General features: G+C 46.4%; 1 long non-coding RNA gene across 2 annotated transcripts in view; it reads right to left on the reverse strand.

Moving 5' to 3' along the window:
- LOC142017107 (uncharacterized) overlaps positions 1 to 22,800 on the reverse strand; it is a 361,994-nt gene that overhangs the window by 285,953 nt on the left and 53,241 nt on the right. Inside the window, exon 2 of one of the 2 annotated variants that reach the window (XR_012646441.1) lies at positions 16,449 to 16,512. This is a non-coding gene — a long non-coding RNA (uncharacterized LOC142017107). Of the gene's footprint in view, positions 1 to 5,023; positions 5,101 to 16,448; positions 16,513 to 22,800 lie in introns of both variants that reach the window. The other variant, XR_012646440.1, reaches the window with a different exon arrangement.

Here is a 22,800-nt window from a genome sequence, read left to right on the forward strand (position 1 = left end):
TGGAAGCTAGCGAGGTGGAGATTAGGCTGATCTCATGGAGCAATGATTTTCTCATCCCTCAGTCAGCCTTGAATGGCTGCCGTCTACTCACACGGGCAAAGGGCTGGTTGTAATGTCGTCCCATCAGTGTCCTGTATTCCTGCTGATGGCTGTCATGGTTATGAGTCTACACAGCAAGACCGCTGTTTTGAAATAATTTGAGTGCTTCTTAACGGTGCTTGATGGCTGTGGGCTGAGACTCATTTACCGTGCTGGGGCCTGCTCTGTCATACCTCGCTAGGCTGCCTGGGAGGGTGATATTACTCTAAATTTCAGAGGTGTGGTTGTGTTAGTCTGTTTTAGCTAAACCAATGAGGAGGCCTGTGGCACCTTAAAGACTAGCAAATTGGGCTGTGGCAGGGTGTTCCCCCTGCTCCAGGAGGATAAAGGTTGAAACCCAGCCCTGGGAGCATGCTGAGGCAATTAGCTCCAATTAGGGCCCAGCTGGGTCTGTAAATAGGGGCTCTGGGAGAGGAAGAGAAGAAACTTGCTCCAGCTGTGGAGCAGGTGGGACCAGGCTGCCAGGGAAGTTACAGCGGCTTCCTGACACAGAGCAGGGCTGGGAGAAAGGCAGGCCGAGCTGGGGAAGCTCTGGGCAGACCAGCTCCCAGGCTGCAGGACCTGAGACAAGGCCCAAGGGCACGAGGGGTGCATGGAGGCGGCCGGTCCAAACCCTCACCGATGATAAGAGGCCATTTCAGAATGCAGTTCGCCCCTGAGGAGCAGGGCTAAATGAGGACTGGCACTAAGTCACTGAGGTAGGAGTTTGGGCTACCCTGGGAGGGGAGGACCCCAGAGAGTGGGGCACTGCCATGGAGCTGTACCCTGAGACAAGGGCACCGTGGTGTGGGAGGTGGTGGAGAACAAACCAGAAACAGCGAGTGACCCAGAAGCCAAGACCCACCCCTGGATGGCAACTTTTCCTAGGACTCCTGGGCTACGTCTACACGTGAAGCCTACATCGAAGTAGCCTATTTCGATGTGGCGACATCGAAATAGGCTATTTCGATGAATAACGTCTACACGTCCTCCAGGGCTGCCAACATCGATGTTCAACATTGACGTTGTGCAGCACCACATCGAAATAGGCGCAGCGAGGGAACGTCTACACGCCACAGTAGCACACATTGAAATAAGGGTGCCAGGCACAGCTGCAGACAGGGTCACAGGGCGGACTCAACAGCAAGCCGCTCCCTTAAAGGGCCCCTCCCAGACACACTTGCACTAAACAGCACAAGATACACAGAGCCGACAACGAGTTGCAGACCCTGTGCATGCAGCATGAATCCCTTGCTGCAGCAGCAGCAGCCAGAAGCCCTGGGCTAAAGGCTGCTGCACACGGTGACCATAGAGCCCCGCACGGGCTGGAGAGAGAGCGTCTCTCAACCCCCCAGCTGATGGCTGCCATGGAGGACCCCACAATTTCGACGTTGCGGGACGCGGATCGTCTACACGGTCCCTACTTCGACGTTGAACGTCGAAGTAGGGCGCTATTCCGATCCCCTCATGAGGTTAGCGACTTCGACGTCTCGCTGCCTAACGTCGAAGTTAACTTCGAAATAGCGCCCGACGCGTGTAGCCGCGACGGGCGCTATTTCGAAGTTAGTGCCGCTACTTCAAAGTAGCGTGCACGTGTAGACACAGCTCTGATGTCCAAGTGCGGAGGCACTGCTCTGTGTCTGCCCTTTCAGATTGTGGCCTGTGGGCCCTTGAGCTGAATGCAACCCTCTTATTTCAGTCCCTTTGTCTCTCTCCCTGTTGTTTTCCTCCTTTCATTTCCCTGTCAATAAAAATTTCCCTTTCCTCTAGTCGCTGGGCTAGTCTGGTGGTGTGTGTGTTCACGCTAGCGCACAGGTGTGCCTGGGGTGGAAGACACTTCCTGTGTTGGCCAGAGCCATTTGCAGAGCCGACTCCATCTTGGCCATGAGGGCACTAACATTTGGCACTAGACAAGGAACATTAATGGAGAAAGCAAAACGCTTTTATCAGCTGCTCTGTCTTGAACACTGCCTACCAAGTTTCCTCCTGGAGGTTTAAAGGCCTAATTCAAGCTCAGTTTTCCACAAATACAAAAGGAGATACAATAGTACCAAAAACTTGCAAAACGGACATATTCCCCTTCTCGCCGTGGAGTGGTTTGTCTCAGCAATGGGGTGTCCACCAGTGTTCCCTCTCATTGTTTTCCATCCGTGGATGGAATAAATTTTGTTAAGTGCACCAAGGCATGTGCACCGCCAATCCAGACACAGACTGCCAGCTGTGGGAGCTCTGCAAATTAGCTGGGAGGCACCTGGATCTCACCTGGTTGGCCGCCCCAGAGCTCAGCTTACAGGGAAAGCTGGCGTTCGCCCCTGCAGCACTGGATGAGGCTAAGACAGCCAGGTAGGCTTATTGGCTCCAGAGGTTGCACCTGGAGGAAGAACCTGGCAGCTGGCAATTGATTGCAAGCAGGTTCAGCGGTGCAAGAACAGGCAGTGTCTAATAAAGCAAAGGAATCTGGCAGCAGGCAAGGACTGCTTTGGCAGTTGCTCCATGAGAAGAGCAGGGGGGTTGCAGCCAGAGAAAAGAGGGACCAGGGAGATAGAAAGCAGCCTGGAGAAAGGACAGTGGGGGCTGAGAGAAGAGCTCAGAACTCTTGGGTTGAGAGTCCAGGAACTGCGACCAAGAAAAGGGCGCAGGCCTGGTTTCCCATACGAGCCACTGAAGGAGCAGTGCCTGAGGTGGGGGATGGGAAGATGGCCTACAACTGCTGAAAGAAGGAATTTGAGGTACCCCAGAAGGGATCAGCCGCAAAGAGGTTGCTGCGGTTGCTGCAATGACAGCTGAGCTGCAGACCTGAGAGACAGAGGCAGGCTGAGGGCACCTGGCCACAGGGTGGAGTGTTGGCCTCCAGGGCTAAGCCCCAGCATGACTAAGAGGGAGTGCCTGAGGAGAAGGGAGAGGCATGCCCCATCACCATCCCGCTTGGGGCCCTCGTTGGTGGGGACATTTTCTGCATGCATGGTGGCACGTCTGCAGGCTGAGCCTGCGTGGGCAATCCTAGCAGCACAGGGCAGGGGGATGACTCTGGCTCCAGTGGCCGGGCTGGAGGAGGGGGAAGCAGGTAGGTGCAGACTCCACCAGCCAGAACCACCACTGATGCCTGTGGGCTGAGGTGAGGCAGGTACGGACAGGGCTCCCACTTCCTCCTCCAACTCCCCGGCAGCCAAACAGAAGCAGCAACCATGTCCTTGTCCTGGAGTGGGGTGGGAGTGGCTCAGGAAGTCTTGTCTTCCCCCAGCCTGGGTCTTGGCTTCAGCATCTTTCTGGCCCTGAAGGGGGTAAAGGGGAGGGGGGGCCTCTGGGACTAGTGGAGGGGCTGGGGACAGGGCAAAGGCTGAAGGAGAAAGCAAGACAATTGTATTTTAAATGGGTACCACAGAACACCCCCAAAATCCATCCCCCCCCAAAATGCACACAAAATACAATGAAATGCCTCGTGTTGCTAGGAACAATACCCGTATCCTCACACCCTGGCATCTTTTCCAAGCCAGGAGCTCAATGAGTCATATTTAATTAAATAGCAGTACAGCCCAACCCAAGTGTTGAAATATCTCTAAACCATATGACTAGCTTAAACCCTCGGAGCTGTTTTTATAAAGAATACCAGTGGCCTTCATTTGATTTGCCTTCCTGTTTAGAGCCTCCATCCAGAGATTGAAGGTTGTAGTTCTGTCTGCCTTAGGTACCTATTTGGCTCCTATCACAATATCAGCTGAGCACCTCGCAATCTTCAATGTATTTCTCCTCATGACTCCCCCGTGTGCTCCGTTACCTCCATTTGAGAGATGGGGAAACTGAACTACAAAACAGGCTAAGTGACTTAGCCAAGGTCATACAGGAAACTGTGGCAGGGCCAGGATTTAAAGCCCATTCTCCCAGTTCCAAGGCTAGGACTGAAACCATTGGCCCAATCTTCACCTCACTGGTGTCAATTTTTCATTATTCTCTGCTATCATGAGGGTTTGAAACTTATTACAGGTTGAACTTGTCTAATTCAGAACTCTCTCATCTGGTAACATCCGTAATCCAGCATGATTTTAGTTAACAGGATGACCACTTGTTATGGGTGGGGCTGAGTTTCCTGTGATCCCACACAGTTTGTTTACAGCTCCCAGTCCTGGTTCTCAGTGTTCTGTGCTGTTACTTGGCTGTAATTTACCCCGAAATGTCTTCTGAGAGCCCAGCGCGCAGTAGAAGTGTTGGTAATGTGCTGCTAGACAATATTGACCTTACATCATCTGGCAAATTCTCTTGTCCAGCCCCGGTCTGGTCCCGAGGGTGTTGGAGAAGAGAGGTTCAACTAGTACTGACTTTTTTAATAATAATAATAATAATAATAATTAATAAAAATAGCTGCTGATTTTTAACATGACTCCAGGAGCTGGAGGTTTAAGCACACAAGTACATACAGTGAGGCGCAGGGATAAAATTGGCAACACCAGTGCTTTAATTCTCTGTGTGTCTGCAGTGTCCCCTTGTACCCCTCCGCTCTCTGATTTGCTCACCTTGATCATCTTTTTCTGATTTGTCCTCTTTGATTACTGTTTTTGGTTCTCTGTGCCTTAAATATTGAGCCTGTTCCGGTCTGGCTGTGGCCTGAAGAAGTGGGTCTGTCCCACGAAAGCTCATCACCGAATAAACTATTTTGCTAGTCTTTAAAGTGCTACTCGACTGCTTTTTTGTCTTGATAGTGTATAGACTAGCACGGCTCCCTCTCTGTACCTATGCTGTTGTTCAAACAAGAAATAACTCAGAGAAGGGCGGTGGTCTGTAACATGCAGGAAGTCAGACTAGAAGGTCACTGTGGTCTCATGGTCTCTGCATATGACTCACAATAACAGCTGAGATAGTGCAACCGAAGCAGAAAATCCTATGGTTCTTTTTTCCACTGCGCCCTTTACGTGCCCAATGCAAATCCACTTACGGTGGAGCCTCCACTCACCCGGAAAACGCGCGTCACTGAAAATGATAGCACCGAAAGAAGTTTCCTCTCTCTCCATTTATTTTCTTTCCTCGCTGCTGCAAGGAATCAAGAGCAACAGTTAAAAAAAAAAAGAGCAGTAAGAAAGCAATCTTTGTGGCCAGCTATTAAAAGAAAGTTCAAATTTTTTAGGAATTTTTTTCTTAAAAAAAAAAATAAAAAGAAGAGCATTTGGAGTGCAAAAGGTCACCGCGAATATGTCTCTTTCCCCTTCTCCCCCAGACGTTCTCAAACACACAGTGCTTCTTTTCAAAGGCATCTGGCCCATAAATTGCAATCTATGCTAATGTATGAAAACAAATCGCTGACTCCCAACTTTCCACAATATTTGGAAAGGGGCGAATTAAGCAGCCCAATTGAAAAACCAGGCCCCTCCCTGCTCTACAGGTAGGATGTCCTCCAAGCCAGCCTTCCCAAGCCGCTGCTTCCCTTTACAAAGTTAACTTTGTACAATTGTGGGATGCAAAATAGCCCTGGGACAGCAGCATCTGTGTTGGTGGCGGTGGGGAAACGGAAATTAAACATATCCCGGGGTTTCTGGATCGCTCGCGTTCCTGCACCAACCCATGGGAGCCTCTATTCAGAGAGAGAGGGAGGCATAGATATGTTCTGGAACTAGGAATGTTTGCCATTTTAAGACTAAATTAAGTTGGTTTCACCTCTGCACAGTACCCTTCTTTCTTCGTGGCACCTTGAGCTCTGGAGGGAGCAGTGGTGGGACATTTGGACATCCAGAACTTGCAACATAGAGCTTTTGCCTGGGTTGTTAATTACCGGTGTGGGTGTTCCCCGTTGGGAAGAGAAATGACAGGCAATTTAGCAGAGAGGCAGTCTGGCAGTTTAAGGTAAGTATTTAGGTTGTCTGAGACACAGGTGGAAACAACAGAAGGAAGGGAATATACACAGCGCAATGTGGTATTCAGTCCTTGGCCAAAAAAGCAGTCCAGTAGCGCCTTAAAGACTAATAAAATAATTTATTAGGGGCTGAGCTTTCGTGGGGTAGACCCCCTTCATCAGACCATAGCCTGTTCTGGTCTGGCTATGGTCTGAAGAAGTGGGTCTATCCCACAAAATCTCACCACCTAATAAATTAGTTTGTTAGTCTTTAAAGTGCTACTGGACTGCTTTTTTGTTTTGATGGTATATAGACTAACACGGCTATCTCTCTGTTACTATTCAGTCCTTGGCTGTATCTCAAGATCTGTTGTCCTTTTGCAGTGGAAGAGGGTAATGCATTTCACTGAGGCTCAGCAGAGTGAGTTCCAGGTGGATAACAAACCTATTATCCAAATGATAATAATAATCCTGAACTGGCCTTTGGCTCTTTGCTGTACAGGGCGGGTACTGATGCTGTAGAAGGATGGGCGTGGAGAGAACAAGGCCCTTTGTCCTATTTGGGAGGTGGGGTTGTGGGCTACAGGTGAGCTTGACAGGGTGAGATTTTTAGCAGCAAATGTGGGTAAATGTCAATTTCACCAGACACACACAAACTGAGGAAAGCGTATTTCCATTGCTCCTAATCGACACGCCCAGCTTGGCAGAGTAAGAAAATTGCTGCTTGAGCATTTCCCGGAATTTGATTTCACAATATTTACAGAACTTTGTCTATTGTGATCTGTAAGCTTTGTGTGTGGATGGTGATAAAGCCTTGACTCCAATGTGAACAGCTACTGTCATGAAATAAGTATTTCTTGCAGCTCCTCATTAACTGACCTCCCTCACGATTTCCCACACCTGTGAAAATTTAAATGGATAAAATTGAAGAAAAACCATGTAAGCACCATAATTTTGCTCAATAGTGAAAATGAAATTGATTAAAACAAGAAGTCAGAGAACTTAAAAATAAACTTGGATTTTTTTTCTATTTTTAAGTCATTTCAACTGGTACCCAGTTCTGACAAGTCTAGTTATATACAGGGCTGCAGTTAACCAGGCTGTGGTTGCTGCTGTGTTACAGTCACGTGATGGTTCAATAAACAAAATTTGTGTTAAATCCAAGCTTTCTGAACCTTAATGAGGAGAACACCACAGTCAACCTGAACAAACCCCTTAAAGATCCTGGGGATACTTTGAGATCTTGGAGGAGGGACAAAAATCTTAGATATGTTGACCTTAGAGCTGTTGGAAAATTTCCCATCAAAACTTCCTTTTGACAGAAAACTGGTGCTTTAACTAAACATTTTTTCAGTGAAAGCTTTTTTTTTTTGTGAAAAAAAAATCAGCTTTTCATCAAAAAAGAAATGCTAAAACACCCAAAGCCTGAGCTGAAAATATTATCCCGTTGCCTTATAAAAGGCATAGTTCAGATATCACCTGAATTAATTCTGCTGTTTAAATTGTACATACATCATGGATATGGGATACCCATGAGGCTCTGTGGCAGTTGGGAAAGAGGAGAGCCCATGGAGCATCCTGGGAGATGTAGTCCAGGCAGGGAGTACCTGCAGCATACAAAGAACAATGCCCACAATGCACCACAGCTACAATTCCAAAGAGAAATATTCTGCGTTCATCTGAACAATTTCTTTCTCCACCTGTAATTTTCCAGTTTTAGCTGAAAAAGTTGTAATTTGGTTTTTTCATCAAAAAAGTGGAAACTTTCCATGCAAGGAAAAAAAAAAGTGCATTTACTAACTAGCTCCAGTTTGCCTCTATTTTCTAAACTGAGCCTTGAGATTAGTTCACCCCATTTTTGGACATCAAAAATCAAGATGTCTGAATGGACTCCAAGGACAGGTGTCCTGAACTTTCTGCGAGTCAACCCCCAAACTTCCCAGGACATTCTAACATAGCTGGGCACTCAACATCACTATTTACTTTATTATATATTGAAGAAAGGCAACAACCTATGCTTAGTCCACAATACTAGTGAGATAGAGTGAGATAATATTTATTAGACCTGTCTCCGCTCTTCTTGTCTCTCTTTGAAAATGAGTCATTCTCCTCAGAGAAATGCATTCTGGGAGATGCTATGTTTCACCTCTGTGGCTAACCAATACTTGAGCTTTTCAGTCGGCGGTCCAGAGAGTGAATTTTCTAGTGTTACATCAGAGAACAGATGGTATGCAGAGCTGTTGGCTGAGGGTTGGGAAAGCTGGCTATTTATAATGGAAAATGTCCCAATGAAAAGGAATGCATTTATTTGATTCTAGGATAATATTTATAAAATTCCTTTCCTGAGGCTTCTTTGACGGTTTTATTATTATAATTAAAAATAGAATGCAGGCTGCAAATGACATTTCAAACCCTTCAGAGAACAGTGGAAAGGTTTTCAGCACTAGACTGGTTGACTGTTTCTGACCGTTGGATTTACACTTACCCTATGTGTTTGCTTCGGCTTTTCCCCCAGAGAGTTAATTGTATAATAATATCCAACAACTTTCAGGCCTTAGTCTTTCAAGGAAGGGCGTTGCAGAATTAAGGCACGCTCTGATGCTGTGGGATTTCCGTACTTCGAAAAAAATGAATGCTGTTGCCTCTGAAATCTTTCAGCTTCCAAAACGTGGTCCTCAGCTTGTGCAAATAATTGAGGTACTGCCAACCTAAACCGATCTGTGCTGTTTAACACCCTCTCTAATTCTGGCCTGAAATGTTGACAGTCATGATAAGGCAACACTCTTATGCATTAGGTTTTTAAATCCATCCATATAAGGCACTTTACAAAGGCAGATATCAATATCAATATCCTGCTTGTGAAAGTGAAACAGAGGTTTCGTGATTTTCCTGTGGTCACCCAGCAGCTCAGTGGGACAGAAACCAGGCACCCTGTTTCCTAGAGTACTGCTCTGTCCACAGCATAGCCAACAGGTACGGCGGGCCCAGGAGCGAGGTGGTGGTGGTGAGATTCCACGCCTCTAGAAGGGGTGGAGCCTTGGGTGGAAGGGGCAGGGCTGAGGGCAGTCAGGTCTAGGCGCTGCCTGGAGTACAGCACTGAGCCCCTGCCAAAGCCCTCAGAGGTGATGCTCTTGCAGTGTTTCAAAGGGGCCAAGAGTTCCTGGCTGCCACTGTCCCTCTGCGGTTGCCCCCTCCCCGCCCCAACCTAACCCCCCGTCAGCAGCCTGTCTGATGACTTACCTTTGCATCTGGAATTAATGGTGGCTTATATTTCTGATTCACAACTTATCCCATACTGGGATTCCCCCTGCCACAAAGTCAGGAACAATCTAACCAGCAACCCAGCTCCCCCCCCCGCCCCACATTTATCAATACAATGGGGCTGTGATCCCATCTCAGCTGTAAACAACCCCCCTGGGGAGAACCCTGGCCTGTATTCATATAACTAAAATAATGTCTCATTCCAGGATCCCTTGGGTCCGATTCTTTGGGTTGACCCAGTCTCTGTTTTCAGCATTTCAGTACCTTGGCAAAGAGAACGGAATTCATTGTATTCACCTGTTCGTACAGCGGCACATCCTGCTAGTACTGTGGATGATGGCCAGTCAGAAGAGCGGTTCATTTGTCCTTGACCTTGAGCTCAAAGGAGACTTCAAATTTAGACACTTGCTACTTTTCTGAGCTTTGATATGTTTTGCAACTTGTTTTTAGGTGCATCCCTATCAGAGCTAACTTTGACCAACTCTCTCAGCTTAGAGCTGCCAATTTAAGCAAATAAGACATGCAATTTTGTAAAAAACATAATTTTTTGGTAAACTGGTATAGACTTATCATATTAAAGAGTCAAAAATGTTCATCGAGATTAATAAAAATATATCAGTTCTGAGGGCATGAGATTTGACTGTGAGGAATGTGTCCTCACACATCATCAGTGTGTCCTTGTAGCCAAGAAGGCTGATGGCATTAGGAAGGAGCATTGGCAGCAGATCTAGAGGAGTGATTATTCCCCTTTATTCAGCACCGGTGAGGCCACCTCTGGAGTTTTGCATTCAGTTCTGGGCCCCCCAGTGTAGAAAGGATGTGGATGCACTGGAGAGGATCTTGTGCAGCAGAACAAAAGTGATTAGCGGGCTGGAGCACATGACCTACGAGGAGAAGTTGAGGGATTTGGGCTTATTTAGTTTGCAGAAGTGACAAGTGCGGGATGATTTGATAGCATCCTTCAGCTTCCTGAAGGTGGTCTCTAAAGAAGATAGAGAGAGGCTGTTCTCTGTAGTGACGGATGGCAGAACAAGGAGCAATGGTCTGAAGTTACAGGGGGAGATGTAGGTTGGATATTAGGAAAAACTATTTCACTAGGATGGTGGTGAAGCACTGGAATGGGTTACCTAGGGAGGTGGTGGAATTTCCAGCCCTAGAGGTTTTTTAGTCCCAGCTTGACAAAGTCTTGGCTGGGATGATTTAACTGGGGTTGATCCTGCTTTGGGCAGATGGTTGGACTTGATGACCTCCTAAGGTCTCTTCCAGCCCCAGTCTATGGTCAGCTGATTATATAAACAAACCACTACTCGTGACCTGCGTGTTGAAAGGTAAAGACTTGTTCATTTTTGGCTTCTTCATCCTGGTGAGAGCCCTCCAAAGCTAGAAGTGGCACAGGTTTCTCTGAAGCTCTGAGAGGGTCTGGATCCACAGGCGTGTGACAAAACAAGTTATCCTTAAACTTCTGGCTTACTTAGTAGACCCAAAGGGTTCAGCAAATCCCTGCATTTCAGTTGCTTAGTTTGTAACTGCTGAGGTTTGCATATGCCCAGCATGAACCAAAGCACTCTTCCTCCATTGTCCCCCACTTCTCCCTACATCTGAACCATTCTTGCTTCGCCAGCAGAAAAATACCTCAGGGGACTGTTATCTTTTGGCTGAACCCCTGATTGGAAACACTTTAGTGGCGCTATAAACGTCAATGAAGTTTGCTGAATTGTCTTATGCTCTCCAGGTAGCTGTGGTTTGACGCTGGGCTGAGCTTCCCACAACCTGCCTTCAAATTCATCCTCTGAAGGCTTTAAAAGCTTTCCTTCATCTGGAGCACTTTCTGTTCAGTCTCTGCTTTACGGATGAGCTGTCTGCACAATAATAAAAATAATAATAACGGTGACAATGAAGAATAAAAGCAACAAGGGTTTGTTTAATTTCACATTCCAGGGCAGCCACATCTCCTCTGAGACAGCAGAAACACACAGACGCTGTTCTCTGTCTCTTTTATGCCCAGGATCCAATATCCTCAGTTCATGCATTTCTCATCCGCCGCTTGTGCTGCAAAAACGTCATTGTTTTCCGGAGGGGGGGAGGACAAAGGAAAGAGAGGAAGATTTTTAAATGGCAGCCAAGATCACTTCTCCTGAATGTTTTGATTCCCCTCAATAGTTTGTTCATTAAGGAACAATGTTTTGGTGGGCCTCTGCAGGAGACAACCTATTGGAAACGAATTGTTGCACAACAGGAAGGAAACGAATATTGTTCTTCTCTGACTCCAAAGATATAGTCATTGCTGGAGAAGACAAAGCTACTTGACCTAGAAATTTGTCCTCTTCGATGTTTGTTTCAGTGTCACACCCCACCCCGCCCTCCTGCCTCCACACTTTTTATGTTCATTTACATACGTATACATGAGAGGCAATTTTACAGAAATTCACATCCCTGCAGCGGGGATTCCAACCAATTCTGAAAAGTTTAGTCAAATGACAGACTGCAACTCAGTGCAATTTACCCCTTGATCCTTCCCCTGGCTTTTATGCCCGCTTCATGATGCTGTAATGCCACCGAATTCAAAGGAGCTACTCTTGATTTATGTCATTCTCAACTCACAGCTGGCTCTGTCAAGCCTGGTTGTGAATTCATTCCCACCTGTGTGAAGTCACTCACTGATTCTGCTGACATCGCTTCTGATTTACATGAATGTTAATGGAGACAGGAGATGAGGTTGCTGCACATTGTGCGTGTGTGTGTGTTTTGTGGCTGGCTATAGAGCTCAGCGCTGCTGCTGTCACACCAGCGCACAAACTCAAGGCTTCCTGTTTGTAGGCACCCAATTTGTATCTTATTAAGCTGTGCAACTACAGGGAGTTTTGGCTCCAATCTCTGCACTGTAGTGGGCTTTCCCCACCTTCTACGCCTATTTCACAGGGTATATTAATAGATGGCTTTGTCTGAGATGACCAGTTACACTTTGTTACCTAATTTTTTATGGTGCTCTGTAGGGTTTTTTCTTTTTTGATAGAAAAGGGCTAAACGTTCAGATGCTGGTTTTTATGCAGACTTTCAACAAACCCTCTCCAAAAGCTAGGTGTGTCTGGAATTGGGGCTTTGGTTGGTCCCAGTAGATAGCCAGAACCCAACTGTAAAATTCTGAGCTAGGATTTTTGTCTCCTGCAATGGTGAGGACAGGGGTGCTGACATGGAGATCTGGCTTTTGACCCTCCCGCATCAGCAAGAAGAGTTTGGACTCATTCAACTTTAAGGACCCGTCAACACTTTCAGCAGTTCAGGTCTCTTGTCCTTGGCCAAAGTGATCAACCTGATTACTGATAAGCCCAGACCATATTCAAGAGAGGCAGCAGTGAATCATGGGAGATTTATTCCCCAGTAGAGCAGAGTTCACAGGAGAGAAAGAGGGTATGAGGGCCTCACAACTATGGCGCCCACAAGGCACTGCATAAGCTCAAGCAGGTACAGAAATTAGCGCTAATCTTCCCCAAATGCAAAAAAAATTGTTTAGAGTCAACAAATTGAAATGAAGTGTCTCAATTTCGGAATGTATAAATATTTCATCTGGATGTAAACTATCACAGCATTGTATTGTACAATGTCTGAAACTACTTTTTTTTTTCCTGAGCCTTCTGTTGTTTTTAAATGTTTTGTCTTTCTGTCCTGATTCAGGATGAAAAATATTGGAAATGCCCCTGGTCGGGAAACCCATTTTCAATCAACTCTACCGACCAACAGTTGTATTATGATGATAATTATTCTCCTTCTTCTACACAATGTTTGCCTGTTATTTGTAGGAATGAACTGTATAAAGTGTGACATATCGATAAATGGGCTAGCCTGGTAAACTATATTCAGTTATGGCCAGTGCCGGCCGTTTTAGAGGTTGGCACAAAGCCCCTTTAAAGTGCTCAGATAATATAGTGATGAGCGCGGTATAGAAACCTAGAGACTAAATTTACAAGACTCTGAAAGAAAATCTTCCTTGTCTGAAGCCAACCAATGTCATATCTCTAGGAGAATGAGGAGCAATAGTTCTCATTATTTAATCCCGTCTAATTTAGCTAGATGTTTGTATATCTGTATACATTCTTTATCAAATCTCATACTACTTACCTCACAGATATCATGTGGCAGTGAGTTCCACAGGTTGATTGTAGGTTTCACAAAGGAATATTCATTTAGGTCATGGTCCTTAAGTCAGGTTTCCCCCCAGCCCTGACCCCAGACTTTAAAGTTCTGACACAGATCCAATTTTGAGCTCCATGACTCAAACCTACCTTAAAACAGGCTGGAGTACAGCTCCAAATTCAAGCCCTCCCCTCCCACAAATCACAACACTGGTGGGGCCAGGGCTGTGCTCTTAGTCTCTTGCAAGCCTGGCACCTTAATGTCGTGCTGGTCGTGGTACGTTAGCACATCCTTATATGAATATAGAATGCAGCAGCACCAAGTGAAATTGCACCTGCCAGTTGAACCTCATGTGCCCAAGAATGGCAGAATCATATTACATTGTATGAGCAGCTCAGGGCTACGTCTACACGTGCAGCCAACATCGAAATAGTCTATTTCGATGAATAACGTCTACACGTCCTCCAGGGCCGGCAACGTCGATGTTCAACTTTGACGTTGCTCAGCCCAACATCGAAATAGGCGCAGCGAGGGAACGTCTACACGTCAAAGTAGCACACATCGAAATAGGGATGCCAGGCACAGCTGCAGACAGGGTCACAGGGCGGACTCAACAGCAAGCCGCTCCCTTAAAGGGCCCCTCCCAGACACAGTTGCACTAAACAACACAAGATACACAGAGCTGACAACTGGTTGCAGACCCTGTGCCTGCAGCATAGATCCCCAGCTGCCGCAGAAGCAGCCAGAAGCCCTGGGCTAAGGGCTGCTGCCCACGGTGACCATAGAGCCCCGCAGGGGCTGGAGAGAGAGCATCTCTCAACCCCCCAGCTGATGGCCGCCATGGAGGACCCAGCAATTTCGACGTTGCGGGACACGGATCGTCTACACGGTCCCTACTTCGACGTTGAACGTCGAAGTAGGGCGCTATTCCTATCTCCTCATGAGGTTAGCGACTTCGACGTCTCGCCGCCTAACGTCGAAGTTAACTTCGAAATAGCGCCCGACGCGTGTAGACGCGACGGGCGCTATTTCAAAGTTGGTGCCGCTACTTCGAAGTAGCGTGCACGTGTAGACGCAGCTCAGATGATTTCATTCCAAAGTCATACAGGTTGTACCTCTGAAATCCGGGGGACTTTCTTGTCTGGCAACCTCTGTGGTCTTGCAGGACTACAGATACTGCGGGAGCAGAGAGCCTCCATTGGATGTGGGGGAAGGAAAGCCAAGCCGGTGGTATTGTGGACGGGGAGCAATGGCCGGGATGGGGAGCAATGGCCGGGACAGGAAGCCTGTAGCAGGGGAGCTGGTGGCCTGGGACAGGGAAGTAGGTGGACTGGGAAGCCAGCAGCTGAGCTGGGGAAATGGATGGCTCAGGACTGGACAGCCATGGCCAGAGAAGCTGGCAACTGGGGCCAAGAAACCAGAGGCCTGTTGCCGGAGCCAGAGAAGCGGGTGGCCCGTGGCTGGAGAAGTTGGTGGCCTGGGGGCAGGGAAGCCAGCATGTGGGGCCGGGACGTGGAGTGGGGGACTGGGGCTGAGAAGTTGTGGGGCTGGGAAGCCACAGGCTGCAGGAGAGTGGGGAGCCTGGGAGTGGGGATAGCAAGCCAGTGAGGCAGCATTGAGCTCCCCTGGTCCAGCAAAATCCTTGGTCTGTGGCCACTCAGGTCTTAAGAGTGCCAGATTAGGGAGGTCAAACCTGTACTTTGTGCATGCTGTTATGTGATTTAGCAAATATACCTTTCGGGCACACAGGGAGGTGAGGGCAGGACATATTACAGATCACTTATAACACAGGTGCCTGCTTTCAAGAATCAGGCTGTTGAGATTTAGCTCCAGTGATGTTTGCAGATTATAGCTCAAATTACTCCCATGTCCTATGCAACTCTTGGAGTGTGAGAAGCACTGATAACTTTCCACCCAGGCTCAGAGGGTTCCAGGGCCAAGAGAGACCATTATGATCATCCCCTCTGACCTCCTGTGTGACACCCACCATAGAATGTTCCCAAAGCAATCCCATAAACCCATAAAATATAGGACATTCCCCTCCCACATTTGCCCATTTCCCTCCCGCTGCTCTTCCCCAGAGGCTGTAATTTTTGCTCTGCTCCAATGAGGAGACGACTTCATTTGACTTACATTCTAGCTTTCGCATGTTTCATCCAGGTCTTCCTCACATATTTGCACTGCCGCCACACCCACAGAGCAATCATGAGAGCACATTAAACAGTCATCTCTACAGTTTTGCCTGTTCCTTATCTGCTGTTTTAAAATTGGCTGTCATCTGGTAAGTTTTGGTATCCTAAATTGTCGGCTGTGATACCCTAACTCAATGACCCCCAGGAGTCTCTTCCAGCCCAAAGATTCTATGTTTCTATGATCATTTACAATGAGCAGCCAGCACTCAAAGGAGCCTATGGGAGTTGAAGGAGGGTAGAAGCCCCAGAGGCTCTGAACATCTCATATTACTTAGATCAGGTCTGAGCAACCTGTCCGAGGCACAGCGCCAAAATGTGACCTTTTGACCTCTGCTTATGGGACCTCTGGAGCTTACTGCAGGAGCCTCTACAGTTGTCTCAAAGGCTATTTTAACCTGAGAGTTTCCTAAGTCCAGCCAGTGTTGCGTAGTTTCATTGGTGTAGGATCCCTGTGCTTCCAGAGCCCAGTATTTCTGCAATGTATCAAAAATGGGCAACTTACAGGCTCTGTATGAATCACGTCGACATTTAGAGGAAGCAGAACAGCCCTTGTGATGTCCAATCACCTCCCATTATCAGTTCTGGAGGTTAGCTGGCTCACAACAACTTTTTTTTCCAGCAGAATTATTATGAAATGGCTCATCTGTCCATTGTTCTTGTTAATACTTGAAATGTTCTTTCATCTCTCAGCTGGTGTTCAGCACCTTCTATCCTGGTGTTGGGGATGATGGGGGAATATTCAACTAAAGATTACATAGCTGGTACATCCCTAACCACACTCTTAAGTTACTCACTACCAGCAGCTCCAAGGGAGGCCATGAAATGTCTGGGTACCATTCTGTTGTCATGTGTTCTGGATTGTGAAGATCTGGTTCAACTCCTGCCTCTGTCAGAGCAGGCAAGTTGTTTAGTTTTGCCATGCCTGAGTTCCCCTAAAGTCTTCCTTTCTCCCACATTGGTGGTCTTACCTGCTTGTAAGATTGTAAGCTCTTCGGGCCACAAACTGTCTCTTATTCTGTGCTTCTGCAGCACCTAACACAAAGAATCCATTGTTTTGGTTGGGGCTGGTATAATACAAATAATAAGAGTAAATTTATATCTCTGTTTACACACACCATTGTGCGTACTCCTAATATGGACTCAAATTACTGCCAGAATCCAGGAGTGGCAGCGGGGTGATGGATCACTTGATGATTACCCATTCTGTTAATTCCCTGCAAAGAATTGGAGGGAGGAATGGCTTAGTGGTTGGAGCATTGGCCTGCTAAACTCAGGGTTATGAGTTTACTCTTTGAAGGGGCATTCAGGGATCTAGGGTAAATAGATTAAAAAAGGGAAGGTGGTTGGTCCTGTCAAGAGAGTAGGGGACTGGACTTGATGACCTCCTGAGATCCCTTCTGCTTCTATTCAAAAGAGATTTGATGCAGTTCAAGAAGAAGTGTAGAGTCCTGCACTTGGGACAGAAGAATCAGCTGGAGACTGAATGGCATAAGCAGCAGTACACTGGAAAGGGACCTAGGGGCTATGGTGGATGAAAGGCTGGATACGAGTCAGCAGTGCGCCCTTGTAGCCTAAAAGGCTAACAGCATATTGAGGAGCATTGTGAGCAGATCTAGAGAAGTGGTTGGTCCCCTCTATTCGGCACTGGTGAGGCCACATCTGGAATATTGTCTCCAGTTTTGGGCCCACCAGTATGAAAAGGATGAGGATGTGCTGGAGCAGGTTCAGTGGAGGGCAACAAAAATGATTAAGGGGCTGGAGCACAAGACTATGAGGAGAGGCTGAGGGATTTGGGCTTATTTAGTTTGCAGAAGACTGAGGGGTGATTTGATAGCAGCTATCAACTCCCTGAAGAAGGCTCTAAAGAGGATGGAGAGAAATTGTTCCCAGTGGTGACAGATGGCAGAACAAGGAGCAACGGTCTGAAGTTACAGTGGGGGAGGTGTAGGTTGGATATTAGGAAAAACTACTTCCCAGGTGGGTGGTGAAACACTGGAATGTGTTGCCTAGAGAGATGGTGGATTCTCCATCTCTTGAGGTTTTTAAGTCCCAGAATGATAAGCTCCTGGCTGGGATGGCTTTTTTGGGGTTGATCCTGCTTGTAGCAGGGGCCTGGACTAGCTGACCTCCTGAGGTCCCCTCCAGCCCTATGATTCTATGATTTGGAACTGGCCACTATCAGAAGGCAGGCTGCTGGGCTAGATGGGTCAATGAACCAGAGGTTGAACCTTTCTAGTCTGTCACCCTCGGGACCTTACGGGTGCCAAACAAATTTGCTGAACCAGGGGTGGTCAATACCGTCCTGCGCATTACCACTGCTTACTGGGCTCTTAGAAGACTTTTAAGGGTAAATTACAGCTAATTAACAGCACAGAACTCTGAGAGCCAGAGCCAGAGCCAGGACCGGTGGCTGGAAATGGGAACTACAAGAAACTTGGCCACATCTTATCTAGGTGGACATCTGGCTAACTAAAATCATGTTGGATGGACCATGGATGTTGCCACATCCGAAAGTTCTGGGCCAGAAAGGTTCAACCTGTGTGACTTTTCTCAGATCAGGCAAGCATTGCTCTTTTGAGAATGTGTAGTAACAAAAATGCCTGATGACAAAGACTGCCTGTCCCAAACCAAAAGACACACTAGGTTTGTCTCTCCTTTCTGCTGAGAAAAGCAAAAATAAAGCCATGGCTGTTATCACTGTATCAATAATCATTCCCAGCTCTTTCAGCAAACTAGGCTAACCTCTAAATATTTGATCTTCCAGTTCAGAGAAAGAACCAATATGTGTTATATGGCCAAGGACTGCCATAAAGTTGTTATTCAGTAGCTGATGGCTTGACTCAGCATTTCCCAAAGTTTGGTCTGCAGCCCAATACCGGTCCTTAGAAAAAAAAAATGCTAGTCCTTAAACTTTACAACTGTTAAAATTCTACTGGTTAAATTGTAATTAATGTAATAGCAATAAGTTAGGCACATAAGTATTTATATCACGATTTATATTATTATGTATTATTATTATTGTGAATCAATAATAAGCAGTGAAAATTAATTCATTTTTCATTCATTTTTAAGTATGCATTTATATTTTGAGGCTGCCAAAAAAGGTACTGAAGAAAAAAACGGGTTCCAACTATACGAAGTTTGGAAAACCCTGGCTTGAAAGATAATGGGGCAAGAGACCTTTTTATCTTTAATAATCACAGCTAATAATTACATTTACCTTTGTATTTCAAAACACTTTAACTGCGTTTTGCCCACCAGCCCTGCACACTGGTTGGTCATATAAATAATATTGTAACAGTAGAACAGCCCAGAAAGGTCATGAGCTGGTTTAAGCCCTCAAGGGTATACAGTAGGCAGCAGCAAAGCTAGGAGTTCAAGACCTCTTCCCCCCTCTAACTACAAGACAACACTTTAATTTTGTTTTAGTCACCATAGGAAAACCCAGAAAGGGGAGTTCCCAAAAGAAGTTGCTTTTACTTTTTTTTTTGTAAAGAGTAGCCCTCCTCCCCACCCCACCCCACCCCACCCACTGTTGGTCTCAACAGTGTTAATCTGAGAGGGGTACCCAGGCTAGGCTGTAGCTTCACAAAAAAAAGCCAAATACTCCTGTAGCACCTTAAAGACTAATAATTAGTCTTTAAAAATTAAGCAGCATTAGGCAGCTCTGTAGCAAGAACCTAGGGGAGATACTTTGCTTCAGAAAGAGGCTTTATGGAGGGCAGATGGGGCACAAAACCACCTCAGAGCTTTGAAGAGTCGCTCTCCTAAACCTCACGCAAGGCAACAAGAGATGGGCTTTTAACCCCATGGGCCAAATTTCACACAATTCCCAGTGCTCTTAAAAGACCACCTACCCCTCCCCACAACCCTGTCTGTCTCCCATTCCTAGGTTTCCCGGGCTCAGGAATGAAGGCTGAAAGTGGCAGTAGGTGTGGCTGGCTCATTAGCCTTAACTCCTTATAAATCCTGACCTCAGGCCAGTTTGTGGGCTAGCTAACATCCCCCTAAGATGGCTGCTTGTGTGCTGGGCTCATCTGACAGGACTGGGGAAAGGGTTAGTGCCCTTCTCCTGGGGGCAGGGAACGCACAGACGGTCTGTTAGAAGGAAGGGAAAGCAGTATGAGAGATAATAAGGAAAACGCCAATGCAATCCAGAGGAAGAGTTAGAAAAAGAATTCCTGTACACCTAAATCATGCTGGCTACCAAGCCCTTCTCTTTATTTTTGTCTTACTCTAGAGGGGGCTACTGAACACACAGTGAATAGCAAAAGCAACGTCATAGTTAGTTGTTTACTGGCTGGTCTCTTCCCCCTGACACCAGCTGAATCCTTCTACTCTGCTGGGGTAGACCCATGACTGAACACAACAGATGTCCTAATCTGGAAAGAGCAGCTGAAGATATCTGGCCACTCATCCACACAGGGCTTGTGGAGAAGGAGTGTTTTGTTCTCCCAGCAATGTAACACCACAGAGCATACATGGGAACTTCTTGGCTCCAAGAAGCTTAAACTGCGTCAAGGGAGGTTTAGGTTGGACATTAGGAAAATCTTCCCAACTGTCAGGGTGGTTAAACACTGGAATAAATTGCTTAGGGAGGTTGTGAAATCTCCATCCCTGGAGGATACTTAAGAGCAGGTTAAACAGACATCTATCACAGGTATGGTCTAGATGGTGCTTCGTCCTGCTTCAAGGGCAAGGGACTGGACCTGATGACCTCTCAAGGTCCCTTCCAGTTCTAATGCTCCAGGATTCTATAATCTGTGGTCACGAGGGATGATCTTCCCTCCCCCATCATGAATACTATGTTCACAACTGACAATCTTCGCTTGACAGCCTGAGCAGGGAAGCCATGGAGACAGTTTCTCAATGGTCTGCGAGGTCTCTCCAGGAGAGCATTAAAGCACGCTGGGAAAATCTAGCATCGCAGCTGCCTACATTATGCTTTATCTGCTGATCAACAGAGGACTTCAGTAGCTCTCCAAAGCTTGGTTTCATGGCCTATGACCTTGTGGTCCTTCTTGCAATCACTCCAGGTTCCACCCTTAATCACAGCTTTCTCAGGTTTCACGCTCTGTGTGTTTGCTGTTTTCCTCTTCAGAGGTGGGGCAAGAAAAGGTGGATGAGTGGGAGACAGCTATAAAATGGCCCAGCCCTTCCAGAAGTCACACTGTGTTAAAACTCAGAAGTGGTCCTAACACAGAGATTTGGAAGGGCAGGGGTAAAGAGAGGAGGCGTGTAAGAAATTAACTCAAGTGTGAAGGAAGACTAATTCTGAAGGCAAAACATTGGCTGGACTCTGAAAGCCCTAGGGGGGTACACATTGCAGAGGCAGATATAAACACCACTTTTTAAATAACCTCAGATGAGTTCTGATGACCTGAGCTGAACTCGGAACACAAGCTGGTGGGAGCAGCACATGGTGTTTGTTACACACACATCACCGTGGGCCCTTGTTTCCATAGTTTTCGCTTTCTTTCGGTTCAGATTTTTCTTTGAACTTTAGTTCTGATTAGTTTTGGACTTGTCACTTTATTTGGAAGATTTCATTTTCCAGCTTCCTTCTGCACTCTCTGTGCCTCTTCTCTCTGGACCCATTTGGCTGAGCGCGCCTTTTAAAAATCATAGGACTTTCCGCGTGCTGTTTTGAAACAGTAAAATGTTGCTGAAGCAATGGACTTCACATCTCCGTGTGAGTTCACTAACTGCTTCCCCCCTGCTCTACTTTAATGGGCTTGTTTATTTCTTAGCCATTAAAAAATATTGATTGCTCAAGGCTAAAAACACAGACTCTTATCCCATTCTGATATTGATGGCAGCGAATTGTTTGCCGTGGCAGTTCAGACATAAATCCAATTTTAGACAGGCAAAAAACAAGTCCGCATATAAAAAAAATATTTTGATGATCTGAGACTTAATGGGCTGAAATGACCTCCCATTAATGGAGTGAGTTTCTGTCACGTTATTGTGCGTTGTGTAATGATTGATAGAGCTGGCCAAATAAAGAACATTTATAGTTAATGAATTTAGCCTTCTTTTCCATTTACAAATTGCATACAAATGGACGGTTTCTCAAATTTATTCAATATACCAAATGATTTCACTGAGTAGTACTTGGCCTGGCGATGTGTTTTGAACTATTTTTTATGGGTATTTGAAATCTGACGTTCCAGCTTGAATTGGTTAGATCTGATGGGACGCAGAGGCCGTATGGTGTGTTTCTGTTCTCTGATTATGTGCACTAGAGGTCCAACCACTGGACTCAGGTTTCTGTAGCAAAAACTTGCATTTCTGGCTTCAAAATGTTCAGCAAAGTTTTATTAGAAGTCCTGGTTTCTGTCAACTTTCTTGCCACCAACCCTGTTTTGCTGCAACTGTCTCTCCTGGGTCCCTCAGACAATGTGTTCTGGGGAGCAACACAGCCCCCAGTCTTATGTGGGGCTCAGTAGGTCCAGTCCTTGCCTTTGGGCAAAGCAGTTGCCTTGGGCCCTGTGCTTTCAGGACCCCATGCTCCAGATGATTGTAACATCCACCATGCTCCGGCCAGGCTCCACTGTCAGTTTGCCACACTGGGCCCCACCTATTCACCTGGCACCACCGGGGACCATCTCAGCTTCCATCCTACCCTACAAATTGGGGCCCTCCATCAGACAAAGCTCCTGTCAAATTTCTGGATCAGGAACAAGGCCCTGAGCCAGTTTAAAGCCAAACTGTGTCCAAAACCCATTTCTTTGTTGGTCCCCGGAGAATCCATTTTAAACTAGTCTAAATGAACCTCTCCAGCTGTTGGGTTCAAAGGCTTGGTAATGGAAGAAATCATCCATTCCCCTGCTCCCTATTCAAGAAGATACATAAAAGGCCAGAATAACAGACTCAATGGCATTTTAATACAATGTACCCTTCAGTATTAACCCTAATCCAATAAGGTTTAACTTAATTCAGTCAAATTGAGCTTCAGTGCATAAAGTTTGTTCAGGATGTTGTCAGTCTGTCACAATTTCAAACAAGGAAAAAGCCCTGTCAGAGAGTGAGTGAAGGCCTCATTCAAATCCCATTGACTCTTTCCAAATCTGGCACTGGTTTTGTTTGCATATGAAATCATGTGCCATCCTCCAGAAATTCTCAGGACGCTACATACATCTCTTTTTAAAAAAAAATGCAACTGGTGTTCTTCAGTGTCAAAAATTCCAAAGAGAACACGAGCATTATTCTGATTGTCTTTCATTGCACGATCCTGCACAATTTGTTTTGCCTTTAAGGTCCTTGATGTTTTTATAATCAGTCGTAAAATCATGGTTGTGGAGAAGGTAAACAAGAAAG

The sequence above is a fragment of the Carettochelys insculpta genome, chromosome 8 (genome assembly GCF_033958435.1).
Source record: "Carettochelys insculpta isolate YL-2023 chromosome 8, ASM3395843v1, whole genome shotgun sequence".
In the NCBI taxonomy this organism is placed as follows: Eukaryota; Metazoa; Chordata; order Testudines; family Carettochelyidae; genus Carettochelys; species Carettochelys insculpta.